This window comes from Trachemys scripta, chromosome 3, assembly GCF_013100865.1.
Source record: "Trachemys scripta elegans isolate TJP31775 chromosome 3, CAS_Tse_1.0, whole genome shotgun sequence".
In the NCBI taxonomy this organism is placed as follows: domain Eukaryota; kingdom Metazoa; phylum Chordata; order Testudines; family Emydidae; genus Trachemys; species Trachemys scripta.
In genome coordinates, this window is record NC_048300.1 from 197,184,496 (window position 1) to 197,207,676 (window position 23,181).

Genomic DNA, 23,181 nt, shown 5'->3' on the forward strand with positions numbered 1-23,181 from the left:
GTAACTAAGGGATTAAAAAAATCACTCAGTGCAGTACTTACCCATCTATCGTCAACACCATGTACCATACATAAAGTAAATAATTCCAGTGAAAGATACAAAGATCTTATTAAACATTTTAACTAACTCATCAACAGACTAACAAATATTTAATGAGAGTTACCAAAGTGCCTGTTCAGACTTCTATAGAATTTTAAGAGTGGCATTCACCCACTAATAAATGCTTGAGAGAGGAGATTTGACGAAAGCCAGTTTGTTTATCCTATTTTAAGTACACCTCTACCCCGATATAACGCTGTCCTTGGGAGCCAAAAAATCTTACTGCATTATAGGTAAAACTGTGTTATATTGAACTTGCTTTGATCCGCCGGAGTGTGCAGCGCCCCCCCTCCCGGAGTGGTGCTTTACCGCGTTATATCCGAATTCGTGTTATATCGGGGTACCAGGGGTATTGGATTTGGGTATAATAGTTTGCTGTTTTCAGTAGTGTAACAAAATCAGCTCCAACTTACATTCTTCTTTTTAAAATGTACCCTTTCAGAGAAGTGGCCTAAAAGAGAGAGAGAGACTAATTCAGTAGTATTTCTAAGAACAAATTATAATATAATAATAATAATATCATAACAAATGACTGAATTGAAGACTCGGGAGATCTGGCTTCAAATCCTGGTTCTGCCACAGACTCTGTGTGACCCAGAGCAAGTCCCTCAATCTTTGTGCATCAGTTCCCCATCTGCAAAGTGGGGATACTACTATCTTTTGTCCACTACTGAACTTCTACGTTTAGATTGTCGGCTTTTAAGGGCAGGGACGGTTTTAGTATGCATGCCTGTTCAAAGTCTAGGTCAATGGGGTCTTTGGTCTCACTTAGGGCGTGTCTACACTGGCAATTAACAGTGCTGCAGCTTTCTTGCTCAGGGGTGTAAAAAACACACCCCGGAGCGCAGCAAGTTGCAGCACTGCAAATCGCCAGCGTAGACAGTGCCCCAGTGCTGGGAGCCATGCCCCTCGTTGAGGTGGGTTTTTTTAGAGTGCTGGCAGAGCTCTCTTCCAGCGCTGCGCGCGACCACACAAGACACATTCAAGCACTGTCATGGCAGCACTTTAGCGTTGCCAGTGTAGACAAGCCCTTAGAGACTCTCACTATTACTACTAATGGCACATGAGATTGAAAAGCCTGAGCAGTGAAGTAGTAATTCTGGGCCAAATTCTGCAGTCCTTACTTGAAAAACGGTTTTGTTTTAGTCAAAGTTTTGCTCAAGTGAAAGCCTCAGAATTTAGCCTTCATTTTGAAGGAAACAGCAACTTTTGGGGGCAGGGACTGTATTTTAATAAGTCTCTTTAACAGTGGATTAACCAGGTTTTGCTCATTATAGTCTCTTGAAAGAAAGGGTAGGCCTACACTTACCTCCGGGTCCGGTGGTAGGCAATCGATCTTCTGGGATCGATTTATTGCGTCTTGTCTAGATGCGATAAATCTATCCCGGAAGTGCTCGCCGTCGACGCCGGTACTCCAGCTCGGCGAGAGGAGTACGCGGCATCGACTGGGGAGCCTGCCTGCCGCGTCTGGACCCGCGGTAAGTTCGAACTAAGGTACTTCGAATTCAGCTACGTTAATAACGTGCATCAGTTTTTTGCATACCTTAGTTTGAAGTCGGGGGTTAGTGTGGACCAGGCCAAAATGTATCGGATATTAAATTGATACTTCAATTACCTTATAACTAACCCTGTAACTAACAGTATGCCCGTCTTTCTTTTTTTTGTGATCACCGTTTTTTTACAGGGTTTAACCTCAAACAGAAATAAAACTGTTACTTTATAAATGATGTGATGATAGGCAACATAGAAATAGGCAAGATCCCTGCACCAATCAGTTTAGTGGTTGAACTTGACGTTGAAGGTCCTATAGGCACTTTATTTGGCCGTGTGTGATTTATACAGAATGCATAAATGTGTGACTTCTAATGCACATATTTTGCTCAAATTATAAGTTAACGCTCCAATAATTTAAACTCTGTTGTGAGCTATTAACTTTTATTTCTTAACAGTTTATTAAACACCAGCTAATCTTACATTTGAGTTTTATCCTTATTTGTTTTTAATTTTATTTATTAGCGATATAATACATGGTTAACAGAAGCATATTTGTATTGCCAACATTACTGTTCCACAAATAATAGGTCTAGTGTACATAGAAGTTGTGAAGTATAAACTGGCCTTTGAAATTCCATAATGTTAGAGTGGTGGCCATCTAATAAGATAGCAGTGTAGCAGTTTTCTATCCTTGGTATTCAGAGAAGGTCCTCAGTTTGATGGGGATGATTCTTTCCCTGCAAACTCCAGGAAACTCCACCATATTTCTGGTTAACCCTTTTCTTTCTTCCCCGTAGAACTCTGACTTGATGGGTTAGCTTTTTTAATAATAGTATTTCCCATACTTTGTGGAACTAGTTAATTGATTTAGGGGAGTCATGTCTCTTCCACCTTGTGATTATGATTCTTGCTGCAACTAACAAATGGGTAATCAGTTCCTTGTACCTCTTCTACAGTGCAGAATTTTCAGGAAAATTCAACAAAAACAGCAGAGGATTATGTGACAGCTGGCAGCCCATTTCTTTAATGAAGTCTCCAACCGCTTTCCAAAATGTCCTAATTTTTGGACAAGTCCACCATATGTGAAAAAAATCTACCCATTTTGTTATACTCTCTCCAGCATTTACTAATCCCTGTACAATAGATGTTTGACTTTAAGAGGGTTTGGTACCCTTTGTAGAAGATTTTAGTAGATCGTCATCCTTTTATAATGTCTCCTGTGCAGCTTGAGTGTTCCTTATTGTTTTTTGTCCTCCTTTCTATTTGGCAAAGATTGATTTTTTTTTTTTTCTGTGTGCTTAATGGAGCAGAAGCCAATATTGCTGTGTTTTGTAAGCTGCCATATTTGTGCATTAGCACTGCTGGTATCAGTGAGAGTGTTTGTAGTCCTGAGTATAGCTTATGTGAGTGTTAACAGCTGCTTCAAGGCCACTAGGCAGAGCTCCTTTTTGGTGTGTCATACAAAAATGCCAGCTATCGTTTTCAGAAGTGTTTGCGTGGAAATGTTTGGTTATCGAGCAGAATCCAGCACAAGGTTTAGGCAACACTTTTGCCCCATGTAGATTTAAGTGGTAGAAAGGTACTGGGCTGGTTCCCTGCACCAGTGTAAAAATCATCCATTAGGGAATACTCTCCAGATAGTAAAAAGAAGAACAGGAGTACTTGTGGCACCTTAGAGACTAACAAATTTATTAGAGCATAAGCTTTCGTGGACTACAGCCCACTTCTTCGGATGCATATAGAATGGAACATATATTGAGGAGATATATATACACACATACAGAGAGCATGAAAAGGTGGGAGTTGTCTTGACCTCTCAGAGTTGGTAAGACAACTCCCACCTGTTTATGCTCTCTGTATGTGTGTATATATATCTCCTCAATATATGTTCCATTCTATGCATCCGAAGAAGTGGGCTGTAGTCCACGAAAGCTTATGCTCTAATAAATTGGTTAGTCTCTAAGGTGCCACAAGTACTCCTGTTCTTCTTTTTGCGGATACAGACTAACACGGCTGTTACTCTGAAACCTGTCTTTACTTTGGTGTTTGTCTAGCACTGTTTTGCAAATGTAAAGAGAAGCAGCCAGTGGGAAAAGTTTGTGTCTCTTTGAGGTCACAAACTTGTGCTTAGGAGACAGTAGAGAGGAGAAACGGATAGCTGCCTAGTTAGAATTCTTCCTTTATACGAACCTGGCAGTAGCAGATGTGATGGTATGCTGAGTATCCTGTAGGCTTGATGGCTGGCTGTCTGACACCAGGGTAAAGGAGGTGTAAAATGCTGTCATTCTGACTTGGTAGCATTTCGCACCTGTTTTGCCCAGGTGTAAATAACTGCACAAAATGCCTTTTGGCACAGGCTCCTTTTCATTAAACCTTCCTCCTTGCCTGTGTTACACTTCCCTCTCTTCCTTGCTGCTGCTGTTTAACTCTGGGGTAACGAGTAAGAAAGACAACACAAAATGAAGCTGTATCTTATTGTCACTGGGAACGGATCATTTTATTTCTTTATAATCTTTCCCAGTGGATTCTCCTCAGCTGTAAGTTTGTAAGCCTTCTATTGCAGGGACCTTTTCTGCAGAACTCAAACTACAGTTCACAAGCCCTCTGCAGTCTGTTTCAAGGAGAAAGCCTAAAGGAAACGTAAGTAGAAATGTGTATTGCAGAGGCAGATCAATCTTGCTGTACAACAAAAATAATAAATGGTAAGTTGGATAAATATAGTGCTAGGAAGGTGCCTCCAGCACCCAAAATGTTTTTTTTTTTATTTCAGCCCTTAGGGAGTTGATCCACTGACAATGATCTGATTAAAAAAAAAAATGAAATTAATTATTATTTAGAAATACTTAGTGTTGGGGGAAGAAGTTGGGCTATGTGAGAGCCCAGTTGTTTTAAACTTGTTTTTCATTGTAGTAGGCCCCCTTTTTTTTTTTAAAAGGCCCTAGGCCTTGAAAACCTTTAAAGCCCTTCAGTTGCAGTGCTTTGAAAACATCTCTGGCCCTGAAAATACTCTGCATTGGGTAGATTGGGAGCGGGGGACTGAGGGTGAATATTCAAGACCACATGCTCTATATTGGCAACTCCTTTATGGGTAGAGTGAAGTGTACAGGATGTGTGGCTTTTTATTTATTTGTATTAAATCTGGGAATAGAATTTTTGGGAAAAATTAGGTAGGGGATATTCTTCTAAACTATACCAATTTGAGTGACCAAAATAACACTACTAAGACAGTGCTGATCTTTGATCCCCTCTCTTCTTTGGTACATGAAGAATGAGAAAGTTGACAAAATAGATACAGTACTTAATTGCCATGACTGGGCACGTGAATTAACACCTCACTGAGATGGATGGGGGCAGTTGTCATTTCTCAGAGCTATTGTTACAGGTTCTCTTGCATGAATATTTCTCCATTGGTGGTTATACTGTATTCACAAGTAGGTTTACAAAAAGCCCACCTATGAGTCTAGAGAACAACATAGCAGCTTCAGAGAGGTGCTGATACACCATCACAACAACATATTGGGTCAATCCAATCCTTCTTAAATCTGTTTTTTGTCTTTCTCGCAGTTCATAATTTGTGGGTGGCCTTGCAGAATAGCTTTCCATTCTGCAAGCTTAACTGACTTCTATCCACTTTGATTGCTTTGCTGAGGAGAGACCTTGGCAGTTCTCTTTGAATGGGACTAGATCAAAGTGCATTTAATGAACTGTTAATGCAGGTCAGCAGGATCCACACAGTTAGCCTGTGGCAGGCTAATATGAGGTAGATTCACACATCAGCTTGCTGCAAACTAATTGTTTGTATAGACTAGCCCTTTCCTCCTTGCTTTATTGGCCAGTGTTTAAAGGGACATAGTCAATTTACTTAATTACCAATAATACCTAGCACGCTACATGTTCAAAGTGCTTTTCATACACTAATTAATTCTCATCCTCACCATCACTCCATAATGTTGGTAAGTATCCAGCCGAGAAAGTGAAAACAGGGAGTTTAGGTGACTAGTCCTAAACCACTTAAAAGTCAGTGTCAGAGCCAAGATTAACAAAGAGTCCGATGGCACCTTAAAGACTAACAAGATGTATTTGGGCATAAGCTTTTGTGGGTAAAAAACCCACTTCTTCAGATGCATGGAGTGAAAATAGCCAAGATTAGTACTTGGGAATTTCTGGTTTCTAATATGTGCTTGGTCTGCTGGATTTCAATCCCTTGCAGGTGTATAAAGCAATGGACTTTTTATATTTATATTATTTCTTCATTAAATGATTGTTAAATGTACTTGTATATTTATAGTTAAGCTCTAATTAATGCTCTGTTCTACAAAACTGAAAATAAGGTTATCAGGTGGCATGTTGCCACAATAACATCAACACTGGTCTGAGTATTGCATTGACAGGCATAGATCATGCTTTCAAAGCTGATCAGTTAAAATGAGAACCAGAGTAAATACTTTTTAAAAGACACTGTCACTAGAGAGAGAGAATGGGGGAAAATGGCATTTCTACCACCTCTTCCTACTTTAAACCCGCCACTACACTGAAACACCTGCCTTAGTAGCTAGTTTGTTTGTTTTTATCACATCTTGCACATCTGAACTTGAATCTTATACTGTCCACTTTGCCTTGATCTCTTAGAAAAGATTAAGGGAAGGTTGCATGATGTAGTTTGCCCTCTGTAATTAATTTAATGTAGGTAGACTTGTTCACATTGCTTCAGCCTCAATTTGTTCTTAAATTAACCTTTAAGATTATAGGACACCGAGATTGGTCATGTAACAAGAAGTGACTATCACAGAAGTGGCTTCAGTAGGATCTAGAAAAGTTTGAGAACTGGGTTGAACCATATATTTTTACTATTAACTTTGGAGAGTTCAGCTGCATATATCAGGTCAGTTGATGGTGTTGCACAGGTTGACATTAGCTGAGGATCTGGCCGCCTTGTGTATTTGCAGGCATGATAAAAGTTTAAAGAGAAATTTAAAAAAATCTTCTGTCTGAAGACTTTGTACTTTCCATTGTTACATACAAGCCCTAAGTTTATTAACTAACAGAAAATAGAGGAAAATATTGTTCTCTAGTTGTTTCCAGTTTATACTGTTGTGTGTTCGGTAGCACTTTGATTCACATTTTTAAAGGTATTTTGATGCCTAAGGATGCAGATAGGCACCTAATGGGATTTTCAACAGTGCGTAGGTGCCACTGAAATTAATGGGAGTTTAGGTGCCAGTGAGATTTTCAAAAGCACTTATCTGCATCTTTGGGCTCATCTTCACTGCATTGTTAGCTTGAGCTATAACATGAGTTTTACCCCTAACCTGACTCTTGTCCCCACACACACTCAAACTCAAACCAGCTGGTCTGTTTGGGGATGGGTTGAAGTTTGAGTACTGCTGAATCCAGCAGTAATCCAGAAGCCAAACTCATTGACCACTAATCTAATCACTCTGCTAATTAAATCACTAGCTCTAGTATTTCGCAGTGTGCTCACTCTCACTTCCTGCTTACTCCAGCTCCTGCAGTAGAAGCCCTTTAGATGCCTAAATAACTTTAAAAATCTGGTCTTTTGTCTATAGTCAGTTTCACTGTTTCCCCTCTATAGTCGGTTCATTAATAATTTCCCCATGTTTGTATGGGTCTTTCACACAGCAACAGTGAAGGGATAAAAATTCAAACATTGTAAAGCCACAAAAACTGGCGGTGGGGACTCTGGGGAGGTATAACACCTGAAACTACTTTAAACTTAATTGTTTTAAAATGTTGACTACATTTCAAGTTGTGTCTCTTTAAGATCACTCTCCTGTAATGCGAGTTATATTTAGAATTACAGCACTGTCATTAAAGTAAATGGAAAAACTAGCTTGGCTTGAATTTGGATTTGTATAGGACTTGGGTCAGTTTCTTCTTTCCGCTTGAAGTGGAAACCAGACACAAAGCAATAGTGCGTTTCGCTGTGTTCCTCAGAGCAGTGCCAGGCTACTTACTCTGTGTTTTCATGTAGTCTTGGAAAATGTTTCCCATATCTGAATGAAAGTGTTTTATTAAGTAACTTAATAGGCTTGGATAGGCTTTGAAAGCTAAAATGAATGTAATACTGAGTAATCTCTTTTGAAGAATGCATATCTGAGGAGGTATCTTTATTAGGAAGTAATTTGAAAGCTTTGGCTCTCATTTCTGGGATGTCCTTGTACCATCATCTCTAACTAGATTTTGAAGCGGAAGTTGTATTGCACAAAACTTAAAGTGAAAGTTGGCTTGTCCAGCATATCTTTACCCAAACTAACTCTTCGCTAGTAATGATTATAGGAATGTTAGGAATGGAAAGCTGACAAAAGATGAAGCTGCTTATATGCAAACACGCAGGACTTGATGATCTAATATCCGGTACTGCATTACATGTGTTCCAAGATGCCCATGTAATGCATTAAAGTATTATAAATAGTGACAAGCCTCTGTATAAACAGTGCATTAGCATTCTAACACATAAATACTTGCATGTGTCACTTGTGGAGCTGAACGTGCTTTACAAAGAGAAGTAAGTGCCATTATTTATGTCTGTGAGTTAGGGCAATGAGGCACAGACACAAGGCCACAGTTTTCAAGAGGGGCCACTAAATGTGGGTGTCCAGTTGGGATACTGCAGGTTTGCTTTTCAGAAGTGCCAAGGAGCTGCAGCTCCCATGGAAGACATTTAGAGCTGTGGGTACTCAGCATCTCTGAAAATCAGGCTCGTGGGGTCACACGTTGGGCATCGCAAGTGAGTCGCACAATAATGTAGAGCTGGGAATAGAACAAAATTCTCCTGGAACTTTTTTCTAGTGCCCTGTCCATTGGTCCACATTGCCTCCCAGGGCAGTGACTGATCTAGTGCTAGTCCAGTGCTTCAGCAATAGCATTTCTGCTGAGTAATAATACACCTCGACCCCGATATGACGCGACCTGATACAACACGAATTCAGATATAATGTGGTAAAGCAGTGCTCGGGGGGGGGGGGGGGGGGGGGCTGCGCACTCCGGTGGATCAAAGCAAGTTCAATATTACGCAGTTTCACCTATAACGCGGTAAGATTTTTTGGCTCCCGAGGACAGTGTTATATCGAGGTAGAGGTGTAATTACACTTGTCTATTGGTAACAAACTATCATTCATATTACATTAGGCTGGCAGTAAGCGCTTCCTTCCTGCCAAGATCCATACTCATTCTTTGAAGCATCTCGTATATGTCCCTCATAAAAGTTACCTATTCCAGCACCCAATAGGTAGGCATCTGAAATCAGGAAATGATGCAATTGTGAAGCATGACGTTTTGATTTTTTCTCCAATGCCACTAATTCATCTTTCAGATGACGGCAGTATATCCTCATATACTCCCAGATAAACTTCAGGGACTTGTATGTGTGTTGGGGGAGGGGTCAGGGGAGGAGTGCCTGATTCCTTCAAATGGATCATTAGGAGAAAGTAGATTTTCTCTGAGGGGAGCTTTTAGGTGAGAAATGCTATTTAATCTGTATCAGAGGGGTAGCCGTGTTAGTCTGAAGATGCCACAGGACCCTCTGTTGCTATTTAATCTGTAGTAACCATTCCAGGTTCTAGAAGGAACGTGACTTGCCCATCCAATACCTCTGTGCATTGTTTCTTTTTAAAGGGTGGTACTGACCCTTTTGGCACAGTTTGTTTTGAACCCTCCAAATCCTAGCTCACAGTGGCCCTAAGACTACAAGCACCTTAACGGTGGCTGAGGTCAGGAGATGAGACCAACATGGTGCTGATCCAGGCTAAGAGTGTTTCCTTCCATGCTTCTTAAGTGCCAAACTCCTCTTCCTATTAGTGATCTCAATCCCACTCACTCAGTGGTGCCTTTCATTAACTCCGGAGCTAAGGAAATGGAAGCAGGATCTCTCTTTTCTTCTTGCCCGCTGTTCCTGTTTGGAGAAAATAGTCTGCTGAGGAAGAGGAACGTGAAGGATTTATTCTCTCCAAGAATCTAGAGATCAGGCTGTTCAGGAGACATAACTTTATCCACTCTAGTCACTAGGTTTCCAACATACTTAATTTGAAAGATTTCATTCCAAATATATTGGAGGAAAAACCTTTCCAGGAACTGATCTGCTTGGAGATTCTCTGGTTAAATAATGATCTCCCCAGACAGAAAACCCCAGTCCCTAGTAATTTCTCAGATGCTTTATGCTCTTAACCAAGAGTCATGTACTTTTTTTTTTTTTTTGGGCTCCTTATGAGGAATTGTTTTTCTGAGTACTTTTGAACCAATCTCCTCCTCCAAAGATCCAGCTGAGTGAAAAACAGCATCTGCCCTTAACCAAACGAACATCCTTCACTTATAAAGCACAAACTGGGAGTCAGAACATTTGTGAAAATTCAGGAAATATAGAACCTCTCATTTTCAGCTGTGGGAGAAATACTGCTCTGTGCATAACTTCTCCATCTAGAATACCTACAACAGAGGGATGTTGTGAAGTTTAACGTTCATGGAATACTTTGAGAACGTCAATGGCCAGTACTATAAAACATGCAAAATAGCATCATCGTAAACTGATTTTTGGGACTATCATTTATAGGAATAACATGGCCAAATTAGCAGGTGATAAATGACGTCTTTGATCTTTTTGGTTACCTTTTAGACCCTTAGCAGAAACAGACAGGAGAATGATTATTTTATTTAAGCATTTTGGTTTTTTTAAGAAGAAGGTTGTGTTCCGTAAAGCAGCAGTGTTGGTCTTCAAAACATAACTGTTACATATTAGCCAGGACACTGTTTTCTTTCTCAGAAACCAAAAATCCATCCACCAATCATAAAAAATCCGAAGGATCTGTTTGATACAATAAGGCTTTCTGGCCAGCTGCCTTGTTTTACTTGCATAGAGTCCAACCTTTCATAAAAGACAGTAGGCTGTCTATTTTCACAGCCTTCCAAGAACAATGTGGAGTCCAAATTGCATATAGTTCGAGAGATCTTGAAATGTGTCCCTTTATATTGTTTTGGCGTCTGGTTATATGGCCTAAGCCTTCTCTGCTAGTGGATTTCGTGTTTCTCATTCTCAAAGGTGAACAGCTAGCTGCCAGACAGACATTAAAATTAAGGTAGGCCCAGTCGTCTATGCAGAATCCCTCACTAACTGGGCTTTTGGGAAGAGGGAGGGTGCACACCATTCAATAGAGAAACAAACCAGAGCTGATCTTCCGAACATTATTCCTTCCCAGCCCATGCTCACACCTGGTGAAATCCTCTTGCTTTGTTCTGCGTCACTGACAATATCGTACAATATAATATAGAAAATACTACATATCTCACTGCAACCCGTGGCATTTGGGATGTCTCCGAATAATACAATCTGGGATACTGTCACCAGCACAGGGAACACCAGTGGAAATTCATTGTGGGGTGGGGGAGGTTAGTGAAGGAAAACATTGAAAGTTATTTCTGACCTGAACCTCTCTGTCCCCCAGCCTGCTTAGTGGGAGTATTCAACACAGAAACCTGTGCATACCACAACATTAATTTTTGCACTGTAGCCTGCCTCTTAAAGTGCTACTAAATTGTTGTCAGCACAGGCTCTTGGTCTGTTAGAGTATAAGCTAGACTTTGTATCCTCTAAAGAGGTTTCCTTATGGGGGTAGAAGAAAGATTTGCAAATTTTAGCAAGTCAGCTTGACCTACTTATTTATCCCATCCAGAATTCACAGGTTTCTGAGGCAAGTGCTTCACATTTTCCACTTGCAAAGGCTCCTTGTATGGTATTTTTAAAACAGGTTCAATTTTTAAGCTAGCAGACTTTCTCATAGTGTGTATTTCTACCCAGATTGCTCACTGTGGCTTTGTTGAAGAGAATTCTCTCCACTTAGAACCTGGTGAGATTTTCAAAGGTGCTGAGCATTGGCCGAAATCTGTTCCCATTAAATTTCTCTCTCATTGGCTTTCAATGGGAGCAGAGTTAGGTCAATGTTGTGTTTCTGAAAATCCTACTCCCTTCCTCGAAGCAATTGACATTTAGATCTGGGGCCTGCTAGCATGAGTGCTGCAGCTGAGCTCAGACGTTGAGGTACTGCGTGGGGGAGAGGGAGCCAGGACTCCCACCGTATTATGCTAGGCTACCCTTGCCAGACTTTACATTGTATGTAATATGTGTAATTGGAGCATTGTCTCATGAGCAGCTTGGGTTAGAATGGAAAGGACTTGGGAGGCAAAACCAAACCATTTGGTTTGATAAGAACTGAGAGTATCATGACCTGGGCTCCTAGGCACTGCGGTAATGTAAATAATGATGACACTAAAAGTAAAGAAAAAGCTGTCATGGGCAGGTGATATGCAATACACAGCTCCTTTGAGTTAATTCCAAATTCAGCCTAATAAATGTGTTTTGACAGCCCGTTTCACAGCAGTGAAAGTGGAACCCCATTGCAGAAGACTTGGTCTTGCAATAATAGTAAATCAAGATTTCAAAATAGCTGGGCCTTAGAGTGAATTTAGTGCTGGGGAATTGTGCCAGATTGATGTTGTTTAGCCCCAGACAGCTACAGAATAGGCTATGGTAGTTCTAGATTCGCTGCTCTATCCCAATGTGACTGAGAGGATGGAGAAGTGAGGTAGCCTACCAGTAACAATCACTGGCCATACCCACATTCCCAGTGTTCCTCATTGTGTTTCATTTCTATCCCATAGTCTCCACTACCACAGCTCCCTGGACTGGTAATAAACCTTTTGGGAAGGAAGGAGGGTGATGGTGGATCTTTCTTCCTCCCTTATAAGCAAGCGTGCCCAGTATCACCTACTCATAATTCCACATGAGGGGGGACCTGGTGACTCTCACCTCTTGCTCTGCACAAACCTTGAAAGAGTGAGCAAGGAGCTTCTAGCTTTCACAACTGGTGTGAGGGAGTATTGTGAGCCTTGCTCTTGCATATGTACAGCTTGGAGACTGGGGAAGAAGTGCCAGCATGATGTAATGTTGTATAGTGGTCCACACTGAGACCACACGCTCTCTAGAAGAAGATTGGTTTGTTGATGAGAAGGTAGTTCAGTCTCCTGCCATTCATGCTGTGCTTCTGTGATGAAGGTTCTTTCTCCCCTAGCAGTAGGACTGAGATGAGCAACTCATTTAGGAACATAGGGCTGGAAAGGACCTCCTGGGTTATTGAGTCCAGTCCCCTACTATCACAAGCAGCCCATCATAAAATCAACTTCATAAATATATCAAGACCCGTCTTTAAACTACTTAAGTTGTTTGCTTCCACTACTTCTATGTGAAGGCTGTTCCAGAACTTTACTCCTCTGATTAGAAGCCTTCTAATTTTCAGCCTAAATTAATTCATGGCCAGTTTATACCTATTTAAGCCATGGGAATGGTAATTACTTTTGATCACTACAGTTCTGGGCCTTGTTCCACCAGTGACCTGGAAAGGAAAGGCTATATAAACCACTGCCCTTTTCAGTCATTTATTAGAACGAAGACACATCCCTCTGTATTCTTTTGACAGTAAATGAGATGTGTAGCTCATGTCTGGGCATCTGTTTATGGAGCTTGTTTTCCCTCTAATGGACAGAGGCGCAAATACTAAGAACATGTTTCATTAAAGGACAGTTTTGGTGAAATCCAGTCTGTTCTTGTTTCTGCCCTAATATTTTTTGCTGGATTTGTTTTTTGGGTAGCGCATGTCTTCCTATTTGTGTTGTGTAAGCCATGGGGAGTTCCCACAGTGTCTAATGTTTTTGATATACTTTGAGGAACTGGTTTCAGAGGGGTAGCCATGTTAGTCTGTATCAGCAAAAACAACTGAAGAAGTGCATTTTAGCCCATGAAAGCTTATGCCCAAATAAATTTGTTAGTCTCTAAGGTGCCACAAGGACTCCGCATTATTTTTGAGGAACTGATAACATGTGCTATGATTTCACAATTCTCTGCTCAGTGCTGAATGTTTAAAGTTTGCTTCAGGATCTAGCTTCTCTCTCTTGAACTCTATTTTGGGGCCTCTTCAGTGTTAACACGCACTAAATAATTATTAATATATTAAAGGCCTGATTTTGCCATCCTAATACATGTTGAGTAGCACTTTACTCCATGATGAGCTCTGTTGATTCCACTGGGGCCATTTACAGAATAAGGTGCTTCTCTATGTGAGCAAGGGTTGCAAAAGGGATTATGTTAATGTAAACGGGGGTACCTTTTAGAGCGGGCCAGCAGGGTCTATGTGGGGCAGAGTGCTTGACAAATCACAACCTTCTGAAGTGCCTTAATTTCCCTCTGCATTTGTTTCCTATCTCATCTTTTGTCTGTCTTGTCTATTTAGATAAACTCTTCTTTGAAGAGATTCTCTTACTGTGTATTTGTATGATGTCTGGCACAATGGGGGCATATAGGTGTTATTGAACTACAAATAATAGTACCTCAAATCAGAATCCTACATTCTGAGGATTTAAAAAAAAGGTCTGAAATCTTGTCTCTGTTAAGATTTCAAAAAATTAAAATCAACAGGAATCCACTTCTGTAAGAATTGCATTTAAAACTTTATATTCTCTCCTTCTCCCTCCCCTGTATTCCCTGAACAACGACAATTAGGACCGCTTTGATTTGAGTCTTTATGAATTGTATCTAGCTAAGTTGATTTTTTTCTCCATTCCTATCAGTCCACCATTCAGAGAGCAAAAAAGCCATGAAGTTTCTCTTCCAGAATCTTAGCTGACAGACCCATCTCTCCAAGAATTGTCAGTTTCACAAACAATTATTTAAACTGAAAATGCCAGGAAAGGATCCCTTTAGTATATGTCAGTTGCGTTCAGGTTTAACAACTAACAAACTTCTAAGGAAGCCCAGGAACCACGTTTAAAAGCCCAAATGCCAAATCAAAGTCTTGAGAGAATTGGAGATAAAAAATGTTTGTGATCCTAAACTAAATATAGCCCAGCCTGTCAAATACCCAAGGAGTCTCCTTATTGTGAGCATTACCCAGACCAATGTGTTTCCAACTAGAGAAAGCTGTGCATTGTAAAATAAAATGGCATTTTGACTGGATGGTAGAGAGATGGGAATTTGAAAAGTTCGAATAAGGTGGGTTTTTTTTCCTTTCATGGGATACATTTAAAGCTACAAAAAGAACAGGAGTACTTGTGGCACCTTAGAGACTAACAAATTTACTTGAACATAAGCTTTCGTGGGCAACAGCCCACTTCATCAGATGCATGTAGTGGAAAATACAGTAGGAACTTATTTCTCCCCCCCCACACAGTTCCTCACATCTCCTTGTCAATTGCTGGAAATGGACCATTTTCATTACCCCAAAAACAGTTCTTTTTCTCACCTGCTGATAATAGCTCACCTTAACTGATCACTCTCCTTATAGTGTGTATGGTAACACCAATTGTTTCATGTTCCCTGTGTGTGTGTGTGTGTGTGTGTGTGTGTGTGTATATATATATATATACACACATCTTCCTACTGTTTTTTCCACTACATGCATCCGATGAAGTGGGCTGTTGCCCACGAAAGCTTATACTCAAATAAATTTGTTAGTCTCTAAGGGTACATCTACACTACAGGGGGGGAGTCTATTTAAGATACGCAAATTCAGCTACGTGAATAGCGTAGCTGAATTCGACGTATTGCAGCCGACTTACCCCGCTGTGAGGACGGCGGCAAAATCGACTTCTGCGGCTTTCTGTCGGCAGCGCTTACTCCCACCTCCGCTGGTGGAGTAAGAGCGCCGATTCGGGGATCGATTGTCGCGTCCCAACGAGACGCGATAAATCGATCCCCGAGAGGTCGATTTCTACCCACCGATTCAGGCGGGTAGTGTAGACCTAGCCTAAGGTGCCACAAGTACTCCTGTTCTTTTTGCGGATACAGACAAACACGGCTGCTACTCTGAAACCTGTCATTTAAAGCTACAGTAACTCTGATTTGTTAAACTGACAGATTCCACACTTAGAGAGGAAGTTCTTAATAGTAGCATCCTGGTAATATTTAAATGACCAGGTATTGGTGTTTAGATAGTGGTGCACGGTGGTAGATGCCTTACAGATACCAAAAATAGAGATTGAACTGGATAAATCTGCAACTGCTGCAACTTCTCTTGCTTTTCTTTTTTTTCCCCCCATTGCCTGGCACAGTTCAGAGGCTTGCCAGTGTGTTTAGTCAATGAAAGTTAATAGCCATGTAGATAAGCATGTGTGATTTTTCTAGTGCCAATTATTAGATCAGCAGATGCTCTGGGGAGTATTTATTAGAGCTGTCATATTAGTAATCCCAAGGTGTATTTATACTTGCAGATTTCTCTTGCTTTAGCAGTACTGACAAGGTGGTCCAGATGTTTAGATTGGGGAGGAGGAGATTAGGTATTTTGCACAGTCACCCTCTTTTCAGTTGTGATTAAGAATGAGAAGTTATCTAACACTCAAGTATTTTCGTGGACTTTAATTGAAATGGAACTGAAAATGAAGATAGGTAAATATGTATTCTCCTGTTTATCTAAGTCCCCTCTTCCTGTTGTAAATATTTGACATGACCTTTCACTTGGTAGGGTTTTAGCTGTTTTTGAAAGTGTTTCTTTAATTGCTCTCTACTTAGAGATCATTAAAATGTTAGGTAATCACATCCTGAATTCCATGTTGAATAGGACTGCTTGTAAATAGGCTGCAGCCCTAATTATTTCTCGTGGAAAGAGTTCAGGTGAGTATGCCTCAGACTTGACTAGCCATGGTGAATGGGAACTGAGTAATAATTCTCCAGTGCTAGGGTCAGCTTTGGTTTAGGAGCGTTCCCTCTGAGCTACTACTGTCTGAGGTTTAAACATAGGCTTTACTAATGCAACATAAATATTATGTAACAACTTAATGAGTAACTAACTTCAGTGAATGATTATATCAGACTGTCTCTAAGTGGTTAAGACTGTTGCTTCAAACCAGTTGGGATTAGGAAAGGTCAGATGTTGTGGATAGAGTCTTGTGTATTATTATGGTTTTATCATATGGCACTTGATTTTAAATTCAATAAAGAATAAAAATCTTACTAAGACCACATATTAATGTCCTTATTTTTCTCTGAAAGAAAATTCTAATTCATTTGAAGCATCCAGCATCTCTAATTACCTGATTGGTTGATCACCAGTGGATAGCTGAAATAGTCTTGTTCTCACAAAAATAAAATATTTAATGAGCTCTGAAATATACACCTCTACCCCGATATAACGCTGTCCTCGGGAGCCAAAAAATCTTACTGCGTTATAGGTGAAACCGCGTTATATCAAACTCGTTTTGATCCGCCGGAGTGCGCAGCCTCACCCCTCCGGAGCGCTGCTTTACCACGTTGTATCCGAATTCGTGTTATATCGGGTCGCGTTATATTGGGGTAGAGATGTATTTTTAAATACTTTGATAGATACCAAAAGCATCGTTTTAAATATTAACTCTCAAAATCTTTTTGGTTTGTAAGTCTGTAGCAGGGCATATGATTGCTCTGAAGAGAAAATGTCTTTTTATTTCTCTTGGACATAAATTAACTGTCTGATTTAAACATAATTACAATGAGGTGCCAAACTATGTACGGCCCAGAGCATCCTTGTAAACCTCCAGATTTATTTTTTTTAAAACATTTGTGGAATAAATAGATGCTTATGGAAGTCCTGAACTAATAGTATTAACTAGGACATGGCATGGCATACATTTAGATAAGATTTCCTGCTCTGTCAGTGCACCTCCATCTTGACATTCAGAGCCTCCTGGTCAGAGACTCTGCCTGTTTCTGTTGTGGTTTATTTGTGACATGGATAAGCTCCTACTAGGGAGAAGGAAGGAGAATGCTGTTCACTTTCATTTGTGATCTAAGCAGAGTTTGCAGTCGTGCTTTCAAAAATGAAAGATGATTGCACTATTAAACCACTGACCCTAAACCTCTCTCCTGCTAGTGAAGGAAGAGTTGATCGGGTTGCGTGCTGTATCCTCTTGTTCAACTCAGCCATTTTAATAAACTTAAAATGTTTCTATGCATTGATCTAGCAACTTCATGCACAATATTTTCATCCATGTGTTCAAATGTGAACTCTAAAGCTCATTGTTTTGACTGTCTTTTTTAAAAATCCTGTCTGGTAATGATACATCAAGTTATTGAAACACAACTAATCAAAAAACTCCAACAAATTCACTTTTTGCAATTCATATGGCGATCTTACATTTTGCATTTCTCACTCAGCATGGACACTGAAAATGGACTAGTGAGTTTCACTTTCTGGCTTTCATGCACTAGCACAATGCTGTAATGTTTGGGTTGGAAAAAAGCGCAGAGGAATGTTTGTATTTAAATAAACTATTTTCATTAGAATAAAATAAGGGAAAATTTCTAATGACAAACTGTAAAAATCTTGTTTTTAATCAAACATTAAAGTTAGTCCTAAATTGATCTGATGGTATCTATTTAATAGTCCAAAATGTCTGATGAAGGCAATGAAAGATAATTTTGTGTGTAAAAAGACTAAAAAGATGTTCACCTGTACTTTGTCTATGCTTATGAACCGATTTGATCAGCACAGATACAATATGATTTCCTCATCCACCTCCCCAGAGTTTTCTTTAGTTTTTAATAACTTTTCCTGTTTAAATAAATACAGTATTTTGATACAGCTTGAAGTATTGTTTAGGTTAAATTAATCAGAGGGGGTTTGATCTGGTGAAATCCTCTAGAGATCAGATGGTGTAATTCTTACAACACTTGGCTAGGAAGCAAACAGTGTCTTTTTGCCTAATTAGATTCAAGGAAGGCGCATACAGCCATACAAATGTTCCTAGACAAGAGGAGAGAGGATTAAAGTGCATAAAGAAAATACACGAGTCAAGATTGCAGATTGAGGAATTCTTAAAAAAAACAAACAAACAAACAAACAAACAAAAAAAAGTAGCAACACTTGCTCTATGCGGAATATGTTAAACATATGAGATTAGATTAAATCAAAGCAAGACAAACCATAATAATATGGAGCTAGACCTTCTTTACTGGCCCCCAAAATAAAATAATTTAATATCCAAAGGTTTTAAACAAAGGTAACAAAAGTCAAAAAGTGGAAAAGGCGAATAGCAAGAGGAGAGCAAATATAAAATCAAAAGTAAAATAAAGGAAATGCATTTAAACAAACAAAACTTGCAGACTCAGTTCAGAGCGTAGGTTAAGGAAAACGAGTCATAAAAGAAAAGTGAGGACAGTGGAGAAATAGAAGAAACAGTGACACAATAAGGGGAAAAAAATAAAAATAGGAGCCTTAAAAATTTGGGTGAGTAAGAGGGGAATGGAAATCTTGCTAATGCGATGGAGGCCCCAGTGGAGCTGATGAATAATGGGTCATCTGTGCAGATTAGATGGTGTAGCCTGAAATTGATACAAACTGTTACTAAAGAGTTTAAAATTAGCTAAATTAAAATTACATTCTTATCCTTCTTGTATCTTTTATTTCATGCAAAGGTGACAAAAGTTGAGAGGAACCCAGTTAGAAGACAAAGTAATCTTTAGTATGTACATGCATACACTGTGGTGTCCACCTGTGAACACGGCATAAGGTAACCTTGTATTTCTCTAAGTATCCATCTTACTGGCCACTCATAAATATACAAAGAGAGAGAGAGATTAAAACAGAACCGTATTGGAGAGAAAAGAATACCTGCCCTCATCTTTCAAACAAAGGATCAGCTGCTGGAGTCCCAACAGTGCTCCTTCTTGGGCTGCGGTTGCAGTCCTAATAAGTAGGAGGACAGGATGTCTGTATCTCCACTGGGTTGTCTTTGATGCTTAGGTCCCAGCATGCAATGCTGCTGCTTGACTCAAGCATCAGACTAACCAGTGGAAATATGTATGTCCTGTCCCCTAGTTATTGGGAGTGCTGCAGCAGATCAAGACAGAACATTGCATGTTGGCACATGTAGTTTCTCCAGATTGCACCTTCATATGAAAGGTGAAGAGGGCAGCAGGAAACATTAAAGCATTCTGGGCTGCACTTTGGGTTGCCCCTGTTCTCGTGCTAATTAGCAGCCTTTTCCTGTCCCTGCTCAGTAGTCACTGTTGGCAAAATGGCATTATGTTCAGCTCCTGGATCCTTTGTTTCTGTTCAGAAAATGAGCTTGGTGACTGCAGAAGACCCCTGTGTTAAGTCATTTTTTAATATGCTGTATGTGGTCCTGCCTCAGTGCGGGGTGCTGGCCTAGATGACCTCTTGAGGTCCCTTCCAGCCCTACGTTTCTATCATACATAGCTTTATATAAAGGATTTGGATTCCCTTTCTTCCATTTCCCTCTTCTCTCCAGTTAAATCCACTGATTGAACTGCAGGAAGTGCCAAGAATAGCATAGCCCAGCTCCAGTCCTTCTCTGACAGAAAATGCAAGAGCAACTCTCTAAACATCCACTTGCTTGCAAGTCATGTTTACTCTTGAATATTGATGCCCTGTTTACACTTGAATGTCAGGAACAGCAACAGGCAGCTCAGACCAGTGCACCACCAGTGAACTGATTTTTATAGAAGATGTTAATCTATTGGAGTGCAGTGTCTGTCCATCTCCGTCTGTCTGTCTCTCTATGGTCCACAGACCCTTTTACGCTGGGTCTCTAACCTGTACTCAGCTGAAGGAGGTAAAAGCCATTCTCGGCGGAGTGCTCCACATCATTGAAAAATATAGTGTGCCTTTGTTTTTTTTCTTGCACCTTTTGGACTTCACATCTTAGCTGCTGCTTGCTCTTCTGTATTTGGATTTGGATTTAGCATTGCTGATAGCCTGTTACCCTCATTGAAAGCTTTTCACCTCAGCTGTGAGTGGCACATGTTTTCACAGGAATATTTTTATCATTACAAGCTGAATCTCATTCTCACCAATAAATGGAGACCGGAAACTGCAGTCTCTGCAGAATATTGTCTAATATCGCTGGTTTTCATAGTTGAAAGGCTTTTTAAACATTTAAAAGCAGCTTGATTATTTTTAATTCCCTTACTGGTTGATAGGGTACTAGATATTTACCCTGTCATGTCATATGATCATTAGTTATCCAGCATTTAGAGATATTGATTATAGAGTGCAGTGTGCAATTTGTTACATAATTATCCACTGTAATTTTAGTTTTTGCATGAATAAACTGTTTAATTAGAACACGAACTTTTAATATTTCAGAATGTACCAAACAGAAGTATAATTGATGATATGCCTTGCCTGTGTAGGAATCCTGAAGTTATTATGTAAGGACACACAACTACATTTAATCAAACATTGGCTAAAGCCAGCTGTTCAGCACATAGTTTTGGCACAAAGTAAGTAACAATTTAACAATTACTGAGTGCTGCTGAAAATAGTCTTGCAGTAGAATGGGCCTTCTGCTATGCATTTCAATGGCACATAAGACACCTCAGCGGGTTGTTTTTTTATTAAAGAAAATGTTGCTTAACAAAATAATGTAAACTAAATGATGCATCTGTTTAAACAGTTTGTTTCTATAGGTCCTCGAGCCTGTGTTTAATGAAGTAATCAACCAGTTTTGTGTGTGTGTGTTGCAGTATGTGAGCTTTCAGTGGGAGAAAGGTGTGTTGATGAGTAATGAGGGGTTTACCACCAGTATTGTGCATAGAATGCTATAATAGCATGCAGCAAATAGTCTTCCCCCACGCACCCCAGTTTGCAATGTTAGGGGTATCCTTGAAAACCTTTTCACCACCTTCCCCTCCCCCCGCCCCACCCATTTCCACCCTATCTGTACTGTGGCACAAGGAACAGTTTGACTTTTACTGCACGCTATTTTTTCCAGAAAGCTGAGTTTACATTTTAAAGTTTTTGCTTATCAAGTGCAATTCTGACAACTTCCTCATACTGGAGAGGTTTCAGAACTGCACAGGGGGAAGGAGTGTGAGGCTTCTCTTGGACTTCCCACACACCCACTCCCCCTTCTTTGTCTTGGGACCAGATTCCATTGACTTTAAAGGGAATGTCACATATCATAGGGAAATCGGGAGGGAATTGAACCTTGCGAAGTGAACCCCATTCCTGCTGTCTTCTTGTTCTGGCTGAGGGTAGCTGCCTCGGACTTTGCATTATTCCTAGATCAGTTGTTGCAAAAGTTTTTGTTGTTTTTGTTGTGTCTCCCTCCCACCCCACCCCACCCCACCCCCCCGCCAGAAAAAGGGAGGGAAACTGCCTCATAAAATGTTCCTTGCGGTGTCAGGGAAGGAGATGGGATCGGACCATTTAACCACCTGGCTTACTGGCAGGTCAAAATAAATCCTCCAGATTCCAATCAGTTTGTCACCTATATGTTTTTAGAACCCAAATATGGCAGGTTGCAGAATGTCAGCTTTTTGGCAGCGTTGGAAAGCTGTCAATCAGATACTAAATTGGGCATAGAAGTATTCTCCATCCACAGAAATGAAATCTCATTCTAAAAGCACTCATTGAAGTGCTGTCAATAGCTGCACAATCTTTTAGCTTCTATGCTGCAGTCTTTATCATACACGTCTTAATCCCAAAACCATTGGGGTTTGTAACTAAAAAAAACACATACTGTTTTTTTTAAAATGCTACCATGGAACGGTGACTTCTGGGGGTCATTGATGTGGTTGTAGCAAATTCGATCACCAACCAGCAAGTTATGATTTAAAGAAACTGAAGGCGTGACCAGTTCTTACACTAATGGTCAAAGATAAGGGTGCCCAAATGCAATGATTCCAAAGGACCTAATGGTAACTTGGAAAGTGTCCAAAGGCTGCTTTAAACTTGTATATAAACTTACATAATCTTTGAAGGGAAGCAAACACACAAGCATGTTTACTTGAACTCATTTTTCCAGAGTGGAGGAATATAAATTGCTTCCTATTTGAGTTCCCTAGAAATGATCTCTATCCCCATAAGATTAAATTGCTTGTTTTTGCCTTCAAGTATATCACTGCACCCTAGCTGCTTATCCCTTTGCTACTTTCCTTCTCTCACCCCAATGCTGCTGGCCATGATCCCCTCCCCACCTGCCCTCTATTTGTCCACTTCCCCCACAAGCATCTGTCTCTTTCATGTTTCCTCCTACACATGGAACACCCTCTCAAGTATTCCAATCTGCCAAGCCTTCACCCTCTCATTTAAATCCCCACATGCCCACGAGAAGTGAATCTATAATTTATTTTGTAATTAAAATTAAGCCATCAAGGAGTACACGTAATCTAAGCTGATTGGTGGCACAATCGTGTTACTGTTCCCTATCCCTCCCTATTGTTTGTCATCCTCACACATTATGTTGTAATAAATGTTAGGTCTCAGTTCTGCAATCAGATCTGTCTGCGCAGTCCACTGCGCCTCTGTTGGTGTCCTGTTGATTTCAGTGGGGTTCCACAGGGGTTCAGGAGTTCACCTACACAGATCCAGCAGCAGGCTCTTAGGGTAGGGACATAGTAAGACAATGTATTCTGTAAAGCACCTGGTGTGAATTTGGGCACTATATAAAGTATCCAATAATAAAATGAAAGCCTACAATCTTTTAATGTAGTTCTCACTCTACATTCATAAGCAGAGGGTGATTGCAGGCACCATTTTATAATTTAACACTTAGTGGCCACCATCAACATTTTTATAATTTTGCCTAACA

The 23,181-nt window shown here is 40.2% G+C and overlaps 1 protein-coding gene across 10 annotated transcripts in view; it reads left to right on the top strand.

Moving 5' to 3' along the window:
* The window catches only part of NCOA1 (nuclear receptor coactivator 1), a 259,299-nt gene that overhangs the window by 23,755 nt on the left and 212,363 nt on the right, over positions 1–23,181 (top strand). The window contains exon 2 of one of the 10 annotated variants that reach the window (XM_034766763.1): positions 19,040–19,134. The exons of the other annotated variants lie outside the window; for them this stretch is intronic. The gene's annotated coding sequence lies outside the window, so the exon portion shown is untranslated. The remainder of the gene's footprint in view (positions 1–19,039; positions 19,135–23,181) is intronic. 10 annotated transcript variants of the gene reach the window in all.